The sequence below is a fragment of the Chiloscyllium plagiosum genome, chromosome 32, assembly GCF_004010195.1.
Source record: "Chiloscyllium plagiosum isolate BGI_BamShark_2017 chromosome 32, ASM401019v2, whole genome shotgun sequence".
NCBI classification, from domain to species: domain Eukaryota; kingdom Metazoa; phylum Chordata; class Chondrichthyes; order Orectolobiformes; family Hemiscylliidae; genus Chiloscyllium; species Chiloscyllium plagiosum.
This window is the reverse complement of record NC_057741.1, coordinates 32,482,919-32,502,985: the sequence shown is the minus strand read 5'-3', so window position 1 is coordinate 32,502,985 and position 20,067 is coordinate 32,482,919. Positions and strand designations below refer to the sequence as shown.

The following is a 20,067-nucleotide window of genomic DNA, read 5'->3' as shown; positions in this document are numbered from 1 at the left end:
CAATTTATTTGTGGGAAGTCCATGCTTAGATATGGTCCTGACACAGCAGACCTGATTTCTTCTCCCTGAAATGTTGGGAATGAAGTTCAATTACAAGTGGTGGCCTCCTCATGTCCTCCTAATGTAAAGACACATCGTAATGCAATGGAAAACACTGTGCAAGACCGCAGTCGGTAAAGTCAAAGCTTACAATATACCCTTTTCTAAAAAAAAAGTTGAATACAACAACAACAACAACTTCTAATTATATAGCACCCTTAACATAGTCATCCAAGGCACTTAAAGGGCATTGTAAAATGAGCCATGACAATAAGCCATCAGAAATGGGATGTAATGACAGGTGACCAAAAACTTGGTCAAAGAGGTTAGTTAACAGGAGTGTTTTAAAAGGATGGTGAAATGGAGATGTGTTTAGGTATAGGAAAGAGTATTCCAGAGTCCAGAGTCCGAGGCAATTGAACATACATAATGGTGGATTGGTTAAAATTAGCAGCATTCAAGGAACAAGAGTTATCTCAGAGGGTAGTGGGCTGGAGGTGATGATAGAGATGGAACCAGAGAGAAACTTGAAAACAAAGATCAAAAATTTTAAAAGTCAAGACTTGGCCTGTTTGAGGTGCCAGTGGAGATCAACTAGCAGATGTACAGCTGAGGTTGTATCAGACTCGGGTCAGATGACATTTGGAACACAGAATAGCTTTGGGCCCTGTATCTAAGGATGTGTTGGCTTGGAAGGGACTCCGAAAAGGTTTACAAGAATGATCCCAGGGATGAAGGGCATGCCATATGAGGAGTGGTTAAGGACTCTGGATCTGTATGTGATGAGGTTAGAAGAATGAGGGGTGATCTGAGTGAAACTTACAGAATACTAAGACACTTGGGTAGAGTGGATGTGGAGAAGATGTTTCCATTAGTTGGAGGGACAAGGACCCAAGAGTACAGCCTCAGAGCAAAGGGATGACCCTTTAGATGAGAGATGAGGAGGAATTTCTTCAACCAGAAGGTGATTAACCTGTGGAACTCATTTCTGCAGAAGACTATGCAGATAAAAATCACTGAGTGTATTTAAAATAGAACTAGATGGGTTCTTGATTAGTAGGGGGATTAAGGGTTACAGAGAGAAAGTAGGACAATGGGGTTGAAAAATATATCTGCCATGATTAAATGGCAGAGCAGATTTGATGGGTTGAATGTCTTAATTCTGCTCCCATATTGTATGATAAGGATGTAAACCTTTGCTTTCCAAAAATGAAGTAGCAAACAACTTATTTTAATGAAGTTAAATAAAATCAGCACATTTAAATTTCACTTTTACCCTGCTGTGTGAAACATGGACAAAACACAATATTTTAATGATACCGTACAGCCAAATGAGAAAATTTAGACTTGCAGCTACTGATAATGAATGGAGTACAGCAAACTACTTCTAATTTCACTTGTTTACTGAAATTAGAATATTTATATCAACAGCTATTTTTCCAGACTCATTTGAAAGGAGTGTTTTACCAGTGCAGCTAATTTATTGAGTGCATGTGAATAACAGCTTACTCTTCCAAAGGGAGAGGCAGGATTGAGAAATATATTGAGCTGTCAATTTACATGTTCTTGCACACGAGTCGTGAAGACCAAATCTTGCCTTTGGGTGAAGAGGGAATTGAGGCAAGAGATCAGTGTTTCCTCTGATCATCCTTTTGCTTTGTGTGGCCTATACATTGCACTTTCCGGTCCTTTTAAAACTGCTTCCCATCTGCAGACATTCACAGCTTTTAACAGGACAGCTTCAAGACCATGACCTGTTTACCGCCAACACCCTTGGCTGTGTGGCAATTCAAAGCCTCAGAGCTTACAAGGGAATGTTGCAAAGGATCATTTCACCAGGACAAATTCACATAATTTAGTCCCCACTATCAAAATAACACATGCAAATTTGTCACATTGCACACCTCCCATCAGCAATGGCACAATGTAGTAGCAATCTGGATTCCTCCATAAATGTAGACCCAGCAATTGAAAATTTCAACAGCAAATGTGCGTCTGTGGAACAAAACTTCCCTTGTTTGTCAATACTCTGCAACAAGATGAATGGGGTCTCTCTCTTTCCTGACTCTTACTGTTTCTCTCAATCCTTTGCATTAACTCTTCAATTTACTTTTATCTCCATCATCCTTCTGTTCAAATCTCTCCAAGGCCTTGCCTCTGCCACAGAAGGCTGTGGAGGCCAAGTCACAATGTACTCAAGACAGAGATAGATAGATTCTTAGATTTAAGGCATCAAGGGGTATGGGGAGAAAGCGAGGATATGGCGTGGAGATAGAGAGGATCATTATTCATTACATTGAATGGGGGAAGCAGGCTCAAAGGCCTAATCCTGCTTTGAGATGTTATGTTCTGATGCTTCCCTATCTCTAAGCCATATCAGCTTCAGAACCATTGGATTTCTGCACATCTCCTTTCCGGCCATGTGTGCATCAGTGATTTGCCTTAGCCTGTGACAGTTGGCTACGTCTTCAGCTATTTTGGGACTCTGCCCTCCTTCTGTCTCCTCTTTTAACAATGCACTTCATCTGGTATCATTCCCTTCGGTGTTTAGTATCAAATTTGTCAGTCAGCATGTTTGTGGAGCACTTGTGACTGTTTATTGAGTTAAGAAAACATGATATGAAAGAAAGTAGCTGTACTGTTGAATGTTCTTGATCCCTTTTCATAGAACAGAACCCGCAGTGTGGAAGAAGACCATTCAGCCCATCCAACCCACCGAAGAGCATCCCTCCCAGATCCTCCCCATCCCAGTAACCCTGCATTTCCCATGGCTAATCTACCTCGTCTTCACATTCCCAGATACTATAGGCAAATTAGCAATTAGAACACCTTCAGATTGTGGGAGGAAGCCAGAGCACCTAGAGAAATCCATGCACATATGGGGAGAATGTCTGTCTGCAGTCTGCACAGTAACCCAAGAGTAGAGTTGAACCCAGATCCCTGGTGCTGAAAGGCAGCAGTGCTAACCACTGAGCCACTGTGTCATCCAAATGGATGTGCGAGGTGGTGTAGCATAAGCTGACTATCTGTTGCTGTTAAAATAGAGATTATAAAGAAAATGTGGTTCTCTAAAGCTCCCTTTCCTTAGTACGTCCATCATGTTGCCTTCAAACAAATCAATGTCCTTCCTATTCTATCTGCACTCACCCCAGGTCTCACTTATTCACTGACCCCTTTATGGTGACCTCTCCTATGTCCCAAATCATGCCCTCCAACTTAGTGATGACTAAAGCCCAGAGTCTTCTTTACCCTGTGGTATTACTGCTTTCAGAGAAGAAATATGCCACTGAGCTAAGGACCAGGATGATACCACATGACCAACAGCCATGAGAAGTCCAAGCAACAGCATGCTAGAATGAGGATGTATGCATATGTTATCCTGTGGTTATTAGTTTGTTTCCTAAGTAAACTCGTTTGAGATTTAAGTAAACTGAGTCTGCAATACTTACTAATCCAGTACCAGAGTGGTAATTCTAGGTTAAGGAACACCACACAAATGGTGTAGAGCCTTCAGCCAGTTTCCCCAGCTCTCCATCTTTGTTTTCCTCAGAAAAACCACTGTACTTTAAAAAATACAACTTTTCAAGGCATCAAGTTAGAGTGCATACAATCTTTGTGTCTCTCTCATAAACCGCAAGCTTTTATCATTGTCCCCCATTTGGCCATTACAGACAAAATTGAGGAAAATTTTGAGTCAAGAACAGAGCCTGTACAGAGTTTACATTGACACCGACTATTAACCTAGAAATTAATAATTAAAGAAGTTGACAAAAAAAAAATCAGAGGAACATAAATCTAGTGAGAGATAGAAGCCACCAATGCCATTAAACTGCTGCATTATTTGCATACAAACTTGTATCGCTGTATGAAAGAAATATATCAGATTTATTTGAAAAAAAAAGGTATCAGCCTATAATTTTCTCAGGTTATTAAGTCATTTTGTATATAATTCTTACAATAGTGTCTTTCATTATAGCCAATCATATTTCAATTAGAGAAGCAGTGGAATTTATTACATTTTAAAAATCACTTTGTACTGCACAGGATATGACTTTGCAGAGATGAAGGGATGCAATAAACCGAGAGGTTAATAAGTAAAATTTATTCCTGCAACAGATACACAATATGTAGGTTATTGAAATGTGAACTATTCATCAGTATTCCGAAAAGTCATCATGCACCCTTGCTCAAAAGCACTTCCAGTCAGCCCATTTACTAGTTCCAGCACAAACAAACACTGAGCCATTGCTCCAAAAGGGAAATTGTGGTCCCCATACATAAGCTTTGTGGAGATATCCTAGCAACCCTGAAGTGCATCCTTTACTTTTTGACTTCTGAGTTGTGGGCTTTATTACTGCATTTCCAATGACAGTGTTTGTTGGATAAAATAATGATTCTGATAGAGTTCATGTTATGCTCCACTCAATCCAATAATGTCACAGTCTTAGAGCGGAGGAGGTGGTCTCCAATATAAAGTCCTGATGGAGGCAGAGGTGTCATCTCCAGCTCTTGTTGTATTTGTAAAATCAGATCTAACTAGTCAATGTAGCTCGTAGCCATTGCTATCATGCTACAAATTACATTATATGGTTAAGACAAGTGCCTTTTTAAAAACTCAATCATGGTTTGTGTTCAAATACAGCTACTTAGATAGGCCATAAGACTGAACACAGAAAAAGATGATTGTTAGCAGCACTCTATCCCTATCCCAATCACAAGTCACCAGTGATTGATACCAAAACATAACTGCAATTTCAGCTGCTACCAGTATTGCTCAGAGCCTTGGATCAGAATGACTGGCAATATTTACAATAGGATTGGGTTCTTTTCAAAACCCTGTGTAGAAACAAAAATTCTTAAGATCCGCTGTTGTAAAGTTTCAATGGTTTCAAAACAATAAGCAACAAAAAGTTCTGATACCGCAACGCAATTATTAGTGACTGAAGTCCTTCGCTTAAAACTCAGGCATTAACTGGAGACTATAATGCTGACGAGTAGTGATGGGTGGGGAGTGGAGAAGGTAGCGACAGATATTTCACAGTTGGGAAGTTGCGTGACTGAGATTAGACCAGTGCAGAGTCACCTTTACTTTGGAGAAAGTGAGGACTGCAGATCAGAGTCGAGAGTGTGGTGCTGGAAAAACACAGCAGGTCAGGCAGCATCTGAGGAGCAGGAAAATCGACCTTTCCGGAACCTTTACTTTGGACTGTTTACAAGCACTGCTCCGCCTGAGAATATTTCTAAAGGTAATATTAAATGGCTAACATGGTAATAGTTTCCATTTCTTAACTAACCATGTAGGGGAGCATGGTTACTGATTTAAAGCTCTCCTTAAAAATAAATGGAGTCATGGTCACAGGTTTTTCTCCATAAAACTACTAATGCAAATCCCAGACACCTCGTCAAAAACAAAATTCCACTTTTTCACAGATGGCTAAACATTTCCAGTCATAAAAATCAAACAGAACATGGTCCATAAAATTCAACAAGAACAAAACTTTGATTTATGATGACAATTTAAAATAAAGTGTTCTTGTTATAGTCAGCAAGGATTCAGTCATTCCAAAATCCAGATTTCAGAATCATTAATGGAGAGGATAGAGCAGACTGGCTTTGGAGAAAAAAAGAAAATCTACATATGAACCTTAACACTCAACACATTTTAGTCACCAAACTCAATTCCCATCCACAAGCAATTTAATTTGCTATTTCTGAGGGAATGCCTTTTCACATGGCACGTATTTACCTGAAGAACCTCTAAAGCAGTCAAAGCCTCTGTATTTAACTGAGTGGTTCGACTTTTAAATAGAGGGATTTTTTTGTAAGATCAATTCAGAGATTTTTTTTTTTCGGTGCAAACTATTGGATTCTAATCCCATCTCCTAACTTCACAAGGAATTCAGGGACCTTAAAACACTGGATTTCTTGATTAACCATTTTAAATCAAACAGGGATAGGGAAATAGGACATGGGGGTACAAGAGTAGGCAATATTGAAAGTGCAAATCAAGAATATTCAGATAATCTTAAGAAATAAGAACTGGTGTAGGCCATGCAGGCCAGAATCTACCCCACATTTCAATAAGATCAAGGGCTGAACCGACTGTACACCCTCAACCTCACTTTCCTGCCTTCTTGCCCATAACCCTCCACTTCCTTTGCATATAACACGTGACTTCTTTGAGTTTAACCAGTAAGACAATGAGTACAATTGGCAAAAAGAATTCATAGAAATAGATTAGATGTGGATTTCCATGGATGATAATGGGCTCAATGACAAGATTTTAATCCATTCTAAGGCACTTCCACTTTTGTTGGTTCTAAGCTCCTAAGTCAGGATATGAACCTCCATGTCTTATACTGAGAAGATGTAATTGCAGCAATGTTACATACTACAATGATTCACTAGAGACCAACTTCACAATAAACAATTCCCATAATCCAGCAGAACCTTAGTGGACTAATCTCATTCACTCTGGCAGCTCAATTTCATTTTTTTTTTAAACCAACAGTAGCAGGAACACACTGACTGTGGCACCAGCCAGCTCAGAGTCAGTCTGCTGAACGGAGGAGATGCTAAATCTGTTAATTTATTTTTTTTTCCTTTTGCCTTTCTATTTTCTCCCCCACACTATCGCCTAATTGCGGTAGTGCTTATATTTTCCTCAGCACCCATGTTGTGTGCGTGCAGGTAAGAGGCGCTGTGAAGGACAACAGGCGTACAAATCTTTATTCAGTTTCCACCACCAGGAAGAAATGAAACACCAGGGTGGCCAGTGGCAAGCAACGCCCTTCTCAAAGGGCAATGCTGCATGATCAAAAAAAAAAAAAGGTGTCTAACATTTGCACTCCAAATGTTTAACTGAATGAAGCAAAGCTAGACATCTGCTTGCAACATCACTTTTTTTAAAATTCAGTAATGGGATGAGAGTGTCACTGGCTGGGCCAACATTTATTTCCCAGCCCTAAATGCCCTTGAAAAAGGTGATGGAGAGCTAGCTTCTTGAACTGCTGCAGTCCATTGTTGTCTGTAGATGTCCTTTGGGAAGCAATTCCAGGATTTTGACTCAGCAAAGGTGAAGAAACAGTGATATATTTCCAACAGGAATGAGAGTGGCTTGGAGGGGAACTTGCAGTTGGTGGTGTTCCCATGTGTCTGCTGCCATCGTCATTCGAGATGGCAGTGTTTATGGATTTGGAAGGTGCTGTTTAAGAAGTTTGGTGAATGTCTGCTCCTTTACACTACAGAGCTCCACTCTGGGCATTTGACTCAAAAACATGTTTTTGGGTGTACAAGCAGCTTATGAAACTATTGTCCAAGGGATTTGATTGCAAGATTTGATTCCTGAATAGGTAAAATGCAATGAGAGAAATAGCTTTCCCAAAAATATACTGCTTTGGTTTCTATTTTTAGCTTTTTCTCCACTTCTGGAAATGCTCAAGGGTCAAAAGTTTCTTCCCTGTCAAATAGAAAATGCAATTAAAAAATATTTTGTCATTGACACCAACTCTTTTAAAGAGTAATTACTGGAGTTATAGAAGATTACATCTGCAATACATCTCTACCTCACACAAAAGAGTTGGAAAGAAATCCAACCACATGATTACAATAATCTCCCTCAGATTGTGGATACCAAGTATTACTTGGTAATACTTTAAATCACAACTTAGCATACAATAGCACTATTCATTGCAACACTTCACATTTATGTAGCACTTTTAACTTAGTACAATCAAACTGTTTTCACAGCACATGTTCAAAGGGGGACAACCAGAGAACGAGAAACTGTTAATAGATTTCAAGTCAGCCAGAGAGATGAAACCAAGACATTTTGTTTTTGAGTTAATGGAGAACATTTATTGATGTCCTCAGTCCTACTATATCATCCGACACGTGATGCTCCATATATGCATATGTCCACAGACAATTAATAGCCACTATATAGAATTATTTTGCATGGAAACAGACCCTTCGGTCCAACTTATCCGGACCAACTAGACATCCTAATCTGACCGAGTTCCATTTGCCAGAATTTGACTTGTATCCCTCTAACCCTTCCTATTCATATACCCATCCAGGTGTTTTTTAAATGTAGGAATTGCACCAACCTCCACCACTTCCTCTGACAGCTCACTGAATACATGCACTACCCTCTGCATGAGGCATTTTCCCCTTAGGTCCCTTAAATTTTTCCCCTCTCACCTTAAACCTATGCCTTCTTATTCTGGATTCCCTTACCTGGGAAAGAGACTTTGGTTATTCAGGAGAAAGTGAGATCTGCAGATGCTGGAGAGCAGAGACGAGAGAGTGTGTTGCTGGAAAAGCACAGCAGGTCAGGCAGCATCCGAGGAGCAGGAGAATCGATATTTTGGACTGGAGCCCTTCGTGAGGGCTGACGAAGGGCTCCGGTCCAAAACGTCAATTCTCCTGATCCTCGGAAGCTGCCTGAACTGCTGTGCTTTTCCAGCAACACACACTCAACCTTGGTTATTCACCCTCATTTTATAAACCTGTATAAGGTCACTCCTCAGCCTCCGATGCTCTAAGGGTAAAAGCCCCAGCCTATTCAGCCTCTCCCTATAGCTCAAATCCAATCACACCAACATCCTTGTAAATATTTTCTGAACTCTTGCAAGTGTAACAACATCCTTCCAATAAGAGGGAGACCAGAACTGAATGAGTATTCTAAAAGTGGCCTAACCAATTTCATGTACAGCCAAAACATGACCTCCCAATTCCTATACTCAATACACTGACCAAAGACAAGGTTGCAAAACACCTTTTTCCATCACTGTCCACCTGCGATTTGACTTTCAATTATGAATCTACATTCCAAGGTCTCCTCGTTCGACAACATTCCCTAGGGCAGTGTTTCCTTCTATCCCTAAGATAAAGGCACTGTTGCCCACTATCAATATCCTAGGGGTTACCATTGACCAGAAACTCAACTGGACTGGTCACAAACACAGTGGCTACAACAGCAGGTCAGAGACTAGGAATACTATGGTGAGTAACTTATCTCCTGAAGCCCAAAAGCCTGCCTATCATATAGAAGACTCAAGTCAGGAATGTGATGGAATACTCCCCACTTGCTGGATGAGTGCTGTTCCAACAACACTCAAGTTGTTTGACACCATCCAAGACAATCAACCAGCTGTTTGAGCACCACATCCACAAACACCCACTTCCTCCACTAAGCACATTCAGTTGCAGCAGTGTGGACAAGGTACAACATGTAGTGCAAAAATCCAAACATCCTTAGACATTACCTTCCGAACCTATGACCACTGCAATTAAGAAAGACAGGGGTAGCGGATACATTGGAACACAACTTTCTGCAAATTTCCCTCTGAGCCACTCACCATTCTGACTTGGAAAGATAATCACTATTTCTTCAGTGTCACTTAATCCAAATCTTAGAATTCCCTGCCCAAGGGCATTGTGGGTCTACCCCCAGTACATGGACTGTTGTGGTTTGAGAAGGCAGCTTACCACGACTTTTTCAAGAACAATTAGAGATGGTCAATAAACGCTGACCCTGCTAGTGTCATCCATTTCAGCATAAATAAAAAAAATACTTAGGGCTCTTGTGATGCTGTGGTAGTGTCACTACCTTTGAGCAAAGAGGACCAAATTCAAGTTTCACTTGTTCCAGAAGTGTGCAATATCATCCCTGAAGAATTATTAGAAAACATTGAAAATAAAAAGCACTAACAAACTTAACATAGTGATTAACTAGGCATTAACAACAGGTGGCCATAAATTTAAGGAAAGCAATAGATTTTAAAGGAGAATCTCAGAAAAGTGGCAAAGACATCTAGGGAGGGGGAAATTCCAGAGTTTAGGATCTGGTTTTCTTAAAACATGGTCACTATTGGAGATAGAGGAATTGGAAGCACACAGTTGAACATGCAGAGATCTCTCACAGGATTAAGGCCAGGAAGTAATTTGAATCAAAGAATGAAAATATACAAGAAAAAAAAAGCAAACCTTTAGTCAAATAGATACTGATGCACGCCAAGATGCAAAAGGCAAATGAACAAATGGGATTTGAATTGCGATCCAGGTATGTTTTTGATAAGTTCATGTTTTTAAAATCTGGATGGAAGAACGAGCAGAAGGACATTGTCAGGTCCAGAGAGTTGAAAAGCATGAGGGGGATTCAGCAGCTGATGAACTATTGCAGGAGCTGTAAATAGGTGGTCTTTGTGATGTTAACAACCGGATACGTTCAATGAATAGTGAACCATTATGTCTAAATCCTCATCATTGTCTGCATTTACTAACAATTATTCTGTTATCACATGCACCCTTTCTTATTGCCTGGTACCTCACATTAAAATCTATCAGCCACTATTGAGCTCATCTGCTTAATTGATCCAGACTCCTTTGAATTCAAAATCAGTCTCTATTATTCTGCTAATCAAGCCATGCGTCTTCGGCAAATTTTACAATGCAATACGCATTTTCCTGCACAGTACTTACAAGTGTGCAGTCTTCAAGTACACTAGAAAAGCAAATTCAAAAACTGTTATTCAGAAAAGGGAAACTAAATTTGCAAAATACATTCACGATGATTACTCTGTCAAAGACGTAATAGTGTTTAAAGCAATTTGGTTTGAAAATATATTTAATGAGCGCACAGAATATTACAATTCAAACTAAGCTAATGGCTAGAATTAAAATGGACAGGAAAAATGTTTTCACAGAACTATAGAAATTCAGAATGAACAGAAATCCACAGATTCAGGCATGGACAATGAATTATATAGATACAATAGAATTGATGCTCCAATGAATACTTGAGTCTCAAACCATACTGGCATAACAAGGTCCATCAACAAAATGCCTTATTTCTGTTTTCAGATAATGAGAACATGAAAGGTCAGAGAGACTGAGATGGAATAATCAGGCTTTTCTAGAAAAGGTTTTCACAATGTTAAGCCACCAGCAAATGTCAGAGATTCACACAGCAATACATACAAATAAGGGCACATGGGAGCACCACCATCTGCAAACTCCCCTTCAACTTGCACACAATCCTGTCTTAAAACGTCATCACTATTTCTTCATTGTTCCTGAGTCTAAACTCTAGAACTCCCTCCCAAAATTTGTGACAGTAATTTCATCAGACTATGGTGACGTAGCTCACTCCCAGCATTTATGAATGGGCAGACAAATGGTGACAACACACTGCTAATGTACCAAAAATTTTCAAAAATCAAAATGACAAGGTTGGCAGGATAGGTACTTGCGAAACATGCAATTTAGGTCAATCCTAAATAGACTGTAATAAATCGAGGTTAAATACTTCAGATGAAATGTAGATAGACTTGCATTTCTCAATTATTTGGATTCTAACAAGCAAAAGATAATTCAGAGACTAGTTGTTTACAAATGTTTGGGGAAGCGGTGGCGTGTGGGCAAAGAAATGTCTACAATTGTTCGGTATTACTTTAAATATAGGAACTGGCTGATAATGGACGGGAAAGTAATTGAAAAACAAGGCTAGTTTCATGCAGTGCACATTCACCTCAAACTACCTGATTAATAAAAAGGGGAAGTCAATAATGATATTGGCGAGTGCTCTTAAACCCACGGCAAATGCTTTTCAAAACATTTTTATAAGTTAAAGAAATTCTGAAGTCTAGAAAAAGTGAAACAAGATTCCCTGAGCAACCGTCTGAACTGGTATCTCAAACGTGCACAGTACAGGATGGAGTAGTGTCTGGCTCGCGACTGCATGTCCCCACAGCCACAACCCTGAGGGCATTAACGCCGTTCAAAGAGCATTGGACAAACAATAAAAGGGTGTTTTAAAATCGGTAGGAAGGTAAGATAAGAGAGGTTAAAAATAGGCCATTCAGCTGTTGCAAATAGGGTCGTCTAACCCGGGCGTGGCGCGTCTCTGTTTAGTTCCAGAACACTGCCACATCACGCTGAGCTCTCCTTGAATCACTGCAACAACAACAAAAAAATAAGCACCGCAGCCCTGTGTCTGCAGACTGCATTCGAAACCCATTCAACTCAGTCACCGTGTCATGACTAACGTGTTTTTGGCCGGCGGAGGAGGCGGTTTTACAAACAAGAAAAAAAAAGGACACAGCCAATAAATACATTCGTTCGTTCGTTCGTTCATTCAACTGCAGAAATAAATAGTTCCCTGCAAATCGCAGCAGCCGAGATATGGAATCAAGCAAGCTCACAGGGAACTGCAATGCCGCGCTGGAAAAAGACGCCACAGCCGTATGGCCCATTCACCCTCGCCCCAGAAATATCCTTCCTGCCACTTCGCGTGTTCACTGCCTGGGGTGTTAATACTCTATTTTTGCCTGTAAAACACACAGAGATAACTGTACACTTTTGTTTTTGAGTACCACACTCCCCACAGCATCATCAAGACAGCTCAAGAGTGTGATTGAATACCTTCCTCCACTTGCCTGGCTGAGTTCTGTTCCAACAAGATTCTAGCAGCTCGACGCCACCCAGGACCAAGCCGCCCGTTTGCTTGGCATCTTTATACACACAAAAAAGATGCCAACAAGGAACAGGGCCAGACCATTCAACCTGTCAAACCTACTCCGCCATTCAAGAAGATTATGGCTTATCTGCTTGCTTCAATTCCACGTTCCCAATCACTCCCATACAAAGGAAATCTACCACCGCCTTCAACACCTTCCAAGGCACGAGTTCAAAATCACATACCCCTCGGAGAAAAAAAACATTCCCCTTATTTCTGTCCCAAGAGAGCAATTCCTAACTTTAAAACAGTTTGCCCTAGTTCTGGACTCAAGAGAAAACATCCTCTCCAGTGTCCAAACTGGCAGTCAACACCATTCAGAATCTCGAACACTTCAAATCAAGTCACCCCCTAAACGCCAGTGGAAACAAGCCCAGTATGTCCAAACTTTCCTAAGGCAAGTCACTCATTCCAGGTATCAATCTCGTCAACCTCCTCCTGACCACCTTTCCTTAAATAGGGAAACCAAAAATGTGTGGTATTCAAGATGTGGTCTCAGCAATGCCCTGAATAACTGTATAACACTCACTCCCTTCACTGCCTTGTGACTTCTACTCTAAATCACAGAGCATTCAGACTTGGAACGATACCACTTTCGCTGGATCAAAATCCTAGAATTCCCTTCCTAGGCGAGTTCACTCTTAAAAAAACAACCTTCCCAGGAACGATTCCTTATTTATAGTATTTCAAGCTTGTATTTTCATGAAACGTCCTTGAACTTTTAAATCTGGACATGTCTCCAAAGATTGAAGAGGGTTGTCTTATGCAGCATGTCTAATGGAGTGCACTGCCCCGAAAAAGGTGGCAGATTCAATGGTTAACTTTCCAAAGGGAATTGGATGAATATTTGATGACGTGCAAAACGATGGAAACTGCACTAGAGTGGGACTGATTAAAGTGCCCTCTCAAAAGAGCTGACGCGTATGCTGGGCTGAATGGTGTCCTCCAATGAGTGAAGAATTCTGAAGAGAAACTGATAATTTGAAACTTCGGTATACAGGACTGCTGAGATTTGTTTTCAGCTGAGAGCTTCATTTTTTTCTTGTAAAAGGGTAAGAACAGAAAATACTGGAGAAACCCAGTAGGTCTGATTGTTTCTCTTTCCACAGAAGCTGAGTTAATGATTTAAATTGGAAGAGAAAATCATATTAGACTCTAAACGTTAGCTCTTTTCTTCTCTCTCCACAGATCTGCTGAGTTTCTCCAGCATTCTGATTTTCTTTTTTTTAAGAAAAAGGTGTTTTAAAATTGTTCAGTTCAATATCAGTGAGATGGACCTTTCTGCAAGTAAAAATATAATGTAATCAACCCTCAGCTTCTGAAACTCAAGTCAACACAACATGGGAACTGGCTATATATATCTCCTCTTTTCCAATCTACGCATTAATGTCAAGTCATATTAGCGGATACAACACGATTAGTCACAACCGTGTCAACCCATCAGGTTTAATCTCGCGGAAAGTGGGCGAATTGGGAATATTATGCAGGATTAAAGTGTGATCTGCAAAATCAAAAAAAAACTTTTACCAGCAGACTTTCCCAACAATTATCTCGAGCACAAATAAAAAAAGCATGACTTTCCAATTTCTTTTGTAAAGAGGGAGAAGATAACACTTTTAAAAAAAAGTTCGCGTCTTTCTGCTAAAGCCGAAGCCTATTCTCGCTCCAAATGCTGAGAGGAACTTGCTGCTCAGAGCTTCTCCCTTGCTTTCTGTTCAGCGCCTGCGATACATTTTCCTCTCAGCGCAATTTACGGTCGGGAGAAAAATCAGGAAGTTCAGGAAAAAAAAGCTCCTGGGAACCAGAAATGGACATCACCCGCCCTCCAAACACTGAAAGGCGGAGAGCGAGAGAGCCCTGCTGTGTCACGATGCAGTGTTGGACTGAACTTTGTCCCTGAATACGTATAGCACCGTAGGCGGTTTATTATGGAATAAAACAAATATTGTCACCATGAATGAAGCATGTTGTTTTATGTCACTGGTCAAAGGGCGCAATAATCATCTTTCGGCATTCCATTAGTTCCAGACACTTAACCTCATCAGCGACAGAACGAGGGTTGTGCAGTGAGCGGGAACTGCAGGGAGTCTCAATGCTGGATTGAATGCCCCCAACAGCCGCAGTAGCTGAGCAGAACAGCAAAAAACAACCCCCGAAAAACAGTGGGCAAGGATTGTTTTTATTATACGTTCACAGGATGTGGGAGTCACTGGCCAGACCAGCATTTATTGCCCGTCCCCAATTACCCAGAGGGCATTTAAGATCAACTACATTACTGGAGTTACATCTAGACCAGACTTGGTAAGGATGGCAGTTTCCTTCCCTAAAAGGACATTAGTGAATCCTGACAGTGGATTCATAGTCATTATTAGATTTTTAATTCCAAGATGCTTACTGAATTCAAATTCCACCAGCTGCAGTGATGGCCAAGAAAACAGAATTAATGTTTCTGCCACTCCAGAAGCGCCTTGCTTCTCCTCTACAGATGCTGCCAGACCTGCTGAATTTCTCCAGCAATTTCCGTTTCAGATCCGCAGTTCAATGTTTTATGTCCTTAAATGGACACTGAACGTTTTCTAGCAAACAAGGCCACGAAGGGGACTCCAGTTGTGCCCAGGTTCCAGTCTGTCTCGCCCTGATGGACAGGCACCATTGGCGGCGAGGGGGAAAGAGAACTGCGGCGGTGGTCTTTCTGAGCGGAAAGCTGGCCTGATGCTGGTTCGACCAAACCAAAAGGTGGAAGGAGCGAAGATTGGGCCGTGAAACAAACAGACAGACATTGCTGGAGATACTCTGCGAGCATTTTTTGGAGAGATAAGGAGAGTTAACGTTTGGAATAAAAAGTTCCTTCTTCAGCTATCCGAATCTAGCACCTTGGGCAGTCAGGCCACCCTACCTTGGAGCAAACCATGATGTTGGACTGGAAATTATTTGTCCAAATAATGTAGTTGTCACTTCACACTGTACAGTGATAGGACCTGGACTAAGATGTTAACTTTGTTTCTCTCTCCCTAAGGATACTGTCAGCACTGAGTTCATCCAGACGTTCTGCCTCTGCTTCTTATTTCAGTCATATGATTGATTATTTGATTGACCAGTGTCCTTTTGTTTTCGGAGTCTTGTAGCTTTCAAAATGTGTCAGCCCGATTATGCAGATACAGTATTTGTTTTTTTTTCCTCTGGCATGTACATTTGTACAATGACAATGAAAATAAATACAAATAAATTACATTTCTCAAGCGTCCTAGAACAAAATGTATTGCGCGGAAGTTGAGTTCTTAAAATAAATTGCAACTTTGCCCGCCCCACTGAGCACTCAAGTAGCGTCAGCTGAAACCATCTACTGCACAGTGTCGACTGAAAACAATACATAACAAATCCTGTTCATTGAAGGGGAACATCAGATCAGGGTGCTGTTCAAAAAAGTTACAGTAGCATTAAAATCAACTGCTATTTCTTACAGGTTAAATGTCACATGTGAAAATCCACTGAAATCAGCAGGTGCCAGAATATAGACCACTCGGGATAAAACATTGGAAAAAAAACACATGGGGAGTGGGGCGGGAAAAAGTGGCGAGAATCTTACTTCCAGCTATAAACAGTCAGTGTATGTCAGGCAACAACAACACAATACATAAGTGCCATCTTATTTATTCTTGGATGTGGGACAGCCTTTGAATAAGATCCACAAACAACCCTGGCTTCAGAATTACAAATGTAACACTACCCTGATGAAGTGATACATGCCTCCCTGTGGCTGCAAAGTAACAAAAGGGAAGCAGTACTGTTGTGAGATGGATTTTATATACATTCAATTAATTGCAATACAATTTCTACCACCTTCAGTGCGTATGCCACAGAGCCCCGCGCTTGCGCTCTGCCCCCAGACGGGACCCAATGTGGATACATGCCTTATTGTGGAGAGTCAGTGATACAATTTTATTCTCAATATTTAACGACAACAGTCCGTGACAAACCCGTCCCGTCAAAGTCTGCACCTCACACTCAATGTGTGTGTGTGTGTGTGTGTTAAGGGGAGGTCTATTTCTCCCAGGAAGTAGCAGCAATGGGGCCTGTCAGTGTGCTACAGATACACACACAGATCCAGTGTCTCTGCGCCACCTGACACTTTCTAGATAAACGTACGCAGCAAGCCAGGGAAAGGAGAGAGAGAGAGAAACAAACATGTTGAGAATTACTCCTGTTACCTGCCTTGTCAGCTTAAACCCGCTGACTGATGTCCACCTCTGTGTTCAGGTAGAAGGTTGTATCCATTAGAACCAGCGCCGGGAGTGGGAAGTGTATTTTTAAATGGACGGATTTAAAGGTGAATACCAGGCTCTTTGTACCTCACTGAGTGGCTACAGCCTCCGCCTCCTCCTCTTCCGTGTATATTCAATCACTGACGTGCCGAGCGTAGCCCGGGCGCACAGCGCTTCCCCCGGGTCCTAGAGCAAGCGAGGCAAAGTAGAGCCAGTACAGAAACCAATACCTACCTGAGAGACACACACACACAGAGACATGGGTACAGGCACACATGTAGTACCCGCGCAGACACAGACAGAAAGATACAAAGATGCTCTAATATACAGTGACAAGCACAGATGCTCAAAGACTATATGCAGAGATCCACAAAATCAAAAAAAGCAAATACACACAAAAACTGGGCCCAGTATGTGGAAAGATTGTGATATTTTCTTCCATTCACTCTAATTTTGAAAGTAGTGGGTTCAATGGATTTCTTTATTCATTTGTGGGATGTGGGCATTGCTGGCAAGTCTAGCTTTTGTTGCTCATCCCCAATTTGATCTCATACTGAGTGACTAAGCCATTTCAGAAGGCAGTTGGTGGACCACATAAATGTGCTGCCTTTAATCTTTAAGTCTGACATTTTTAAGGGTGAGATAATGCCTATGTTTTCCGAAAGTCCAAAGCTTCTTTATGATTTCTGCTTGAGATGTTAGCCAAATGCCTTATGAAAATTAATGAAACAATGGAGATAGAATGCTTGTCCTGAAAATGCTTTACCATAGCTTGAACCAGCCTGTTAAATCCTATTGGCTGCAAATTATGCTCAGTCAGTAACTCCATTATCCTTGTATCATGTAAAACAAGAAGGATGAAGATGCAAAAGATCATGATTATTTTTCTTCAAACAATTCCGATATGAGTAGCTCTTCATTACAATCATTACACGCCTTGCAGTACCTTAAGTCAGCCAGATGGACCTCATAGAATATGAGTTCCTTGATTGGGGCTGTTAATCTGGAAGCCTTGGCTGACAGTTAAGAACAGGGGTGTCAGACATCCTGTTTGCTCTTTGAGCTGTCTCAATAGACAATAGACAATAGGTGCAGGAGTAGGCCATTCTGCCCTTCGAGCCTGCACCACCATTCAATATGATCATGGCTGATCATCCTTAATCAGTATCCTGTTCCTGCCTTATCTCCATAACCCTTGATTCCACCATCCTTGAGAGCTCTATCCAACTCTTTCTTAAATGAATCCAGAGACTGGGCCTCCACTGCCCTCTAGGGCAGAGCATTCCATATAGCCACCACTTTCTGGGCGAAGACGTTTCTCCTCACCTCTGTCCTAAATGGTCTACCCCATATTTTTAAGCTGTGTCCTCTGGTTCGGCACTCACCCATTAGTGGAAAGATGCCTCCAGAGTGTCCAATCCTTTACTAATCTTATATGTCTCAATCATATCCCCTCTCAGTCTTCTAAACTCAAGGGTATACAAGCCCAGTCGCTCCAGTCTTTCAGCGTAAGGTAATCCCGCCATTCCAGGAATTGACCTCATGAATCTCCGCTGCACTCCCTCAATAGCCAGAATGTCTTTCCTCAAATTTGGAGACCAGAACTGCACACAGTACTCCAGGCGTGGTCTCACCAGAGCCCTGTACAGCTGCTGAAGAACCTCTTTGCTTCTATACTCAATCCCTCTTGTTATGAAGGCCAGCATGCTAATAGCCTTCTTCACTACCTGCTGTGCCTGCTTGCTTACCTTCATTGACTGGTGTACATAAACATCCAGATCTCTCTGTACGGCCTCTTTACCTAAATTGATTCCATTTAGGTAGTAATCTGCCTTCCTGTTCTTGCCACCAAAGTGGATAACCATACATTTATCCACATTAAACTGCATCTGCCATGCATCTGACCACTCGCCTAACTTGTCAGATGGAGAGGTCCAGGAAGGGGAAAAAGGTGTCAAAAATGGTCCAGGTGAATTTAAGGGGTGGAATGTGTTGGTGTTTCTGCGCAGTGGTAGCCCTCACGATGCTGCCTTGATCACAAGAGCTGTCACTACTTCATCACCTCTGGAACTCAGCACTTTTGACTGTGTTTAGAGCAAGCCAGGAGCTGAGCAGCTCTAGTGGAACACAAACTGAGCATCAGTAAGCAGGTTATTCTTTTATAAGTGCTACCTGATAGCACCCTTTTCATCTCTCTTGCTGACAGTCGAGAGTAGACTGATAAGGCAGTTATTAGCCTTGTTGAATTTGCTTCATATATGCTAGGCACTTTTTAATATTGTCAGGTCAGCGCCAGTGTTGTATCTGTTGTGGACCAGCTTTGCTAAGGGAGTGGTTAGTTTGGAGAATTTTCCAAATCCATACACTAAATAAGTTTAGCGGCAGCACTTCAAATTTTTCTATGACAATTCAAAAGTATAAACACTAATGTGCTCCCTAAGTAAAGATTATGTAATTATTTAAATGTGTTTCTTCTATCACATATTCATGTGTGTGTTCACATGTTGTGTTCTAATTTAGCCTAAGAACATGTCTATTGCAGTGTCTTTTTAAAGTATAAATGAGCCTGGTCAAAATTAATGTAAAAAGTTTGTTTTCACTGACATTCTACTGGAGACTAGTGACAGTAATTGTAAACAAGCTAACCATCAAGTGTGAAATCATGTTGGAATTGTTAAAACTGCTGAATTACTCAAACCTGGATTAGTGGTTCACCACTGATACAAAGGTTTTGTTTAAACTCTGGCACTGTGGGTTGATAGACTTGACCTAAAAACATTTTAGCTGGCTGAAGTCACCAGGTGTAGAGTTGACGTCACTTGCTCAAACATTTGTTGTCTTCTTCAAAGCATGAACTGTGATCAAATAACCATTAACAGCTTTTCATTGTGAAGACCTGTATTCTTTACTACACAGTCGAATTAGGTCATCTCCTGCATTGTGCCTTTAGGTACTCTCTTTTGATAGGAAGCCCATGTGTACGTTTCTATATAAAACTGAAATGCAAAAGTCATGGCAAAAAATGAGGTCACAACAGAATATTTGATATTTCAATGAAGAAGTTGATTTAGCAATCTGGAGCTTTGAAATGAACAGCTGGCTGTTGGATTCAGTGTGTCCTTTTTTTTCTGCCACTGTTGCTAAGATATATTGATACATTGATGAAAACGGTTTTATTTATGAAGCAGATATTTGAAGCATCATGTCTTGTTTCAGATCCCTGATCTCATTTTAGATTGCCACCCC

The 20,067-nt window shown here is 41.0% G+C and overlaps 1 protein-coding gene across 8 annotated transcripts in view; it reads right to left on the bottom strand.

The window, feature by feature from the left end:
• Positions 1-16,955, bottom strand: part of ccser1 (coiled-coil serine-rich protein 1) — a 1,299,391-nt gene extending 1,282,436 nt beyond the window's left edge. For 2 of the 8 annotated variants that reach the window (XM_043674391.1, XM_043674392.1), the window contains exon 1: positions 16,768-16,955. The gene's annotated coding sequence lies outside the window, so the exon portion shown is untranslated. The remainder of the gene's footprint in view (positions 1-16,767) is intronic. The other 6 variants (XM_043674396.1, XM_043674394.1, XM_043674397.1 and 3 more) reach the window with 3 other exon arrangements.
• Positions 16,956-20,067: the final 3,112 nt, after the last annotated feature.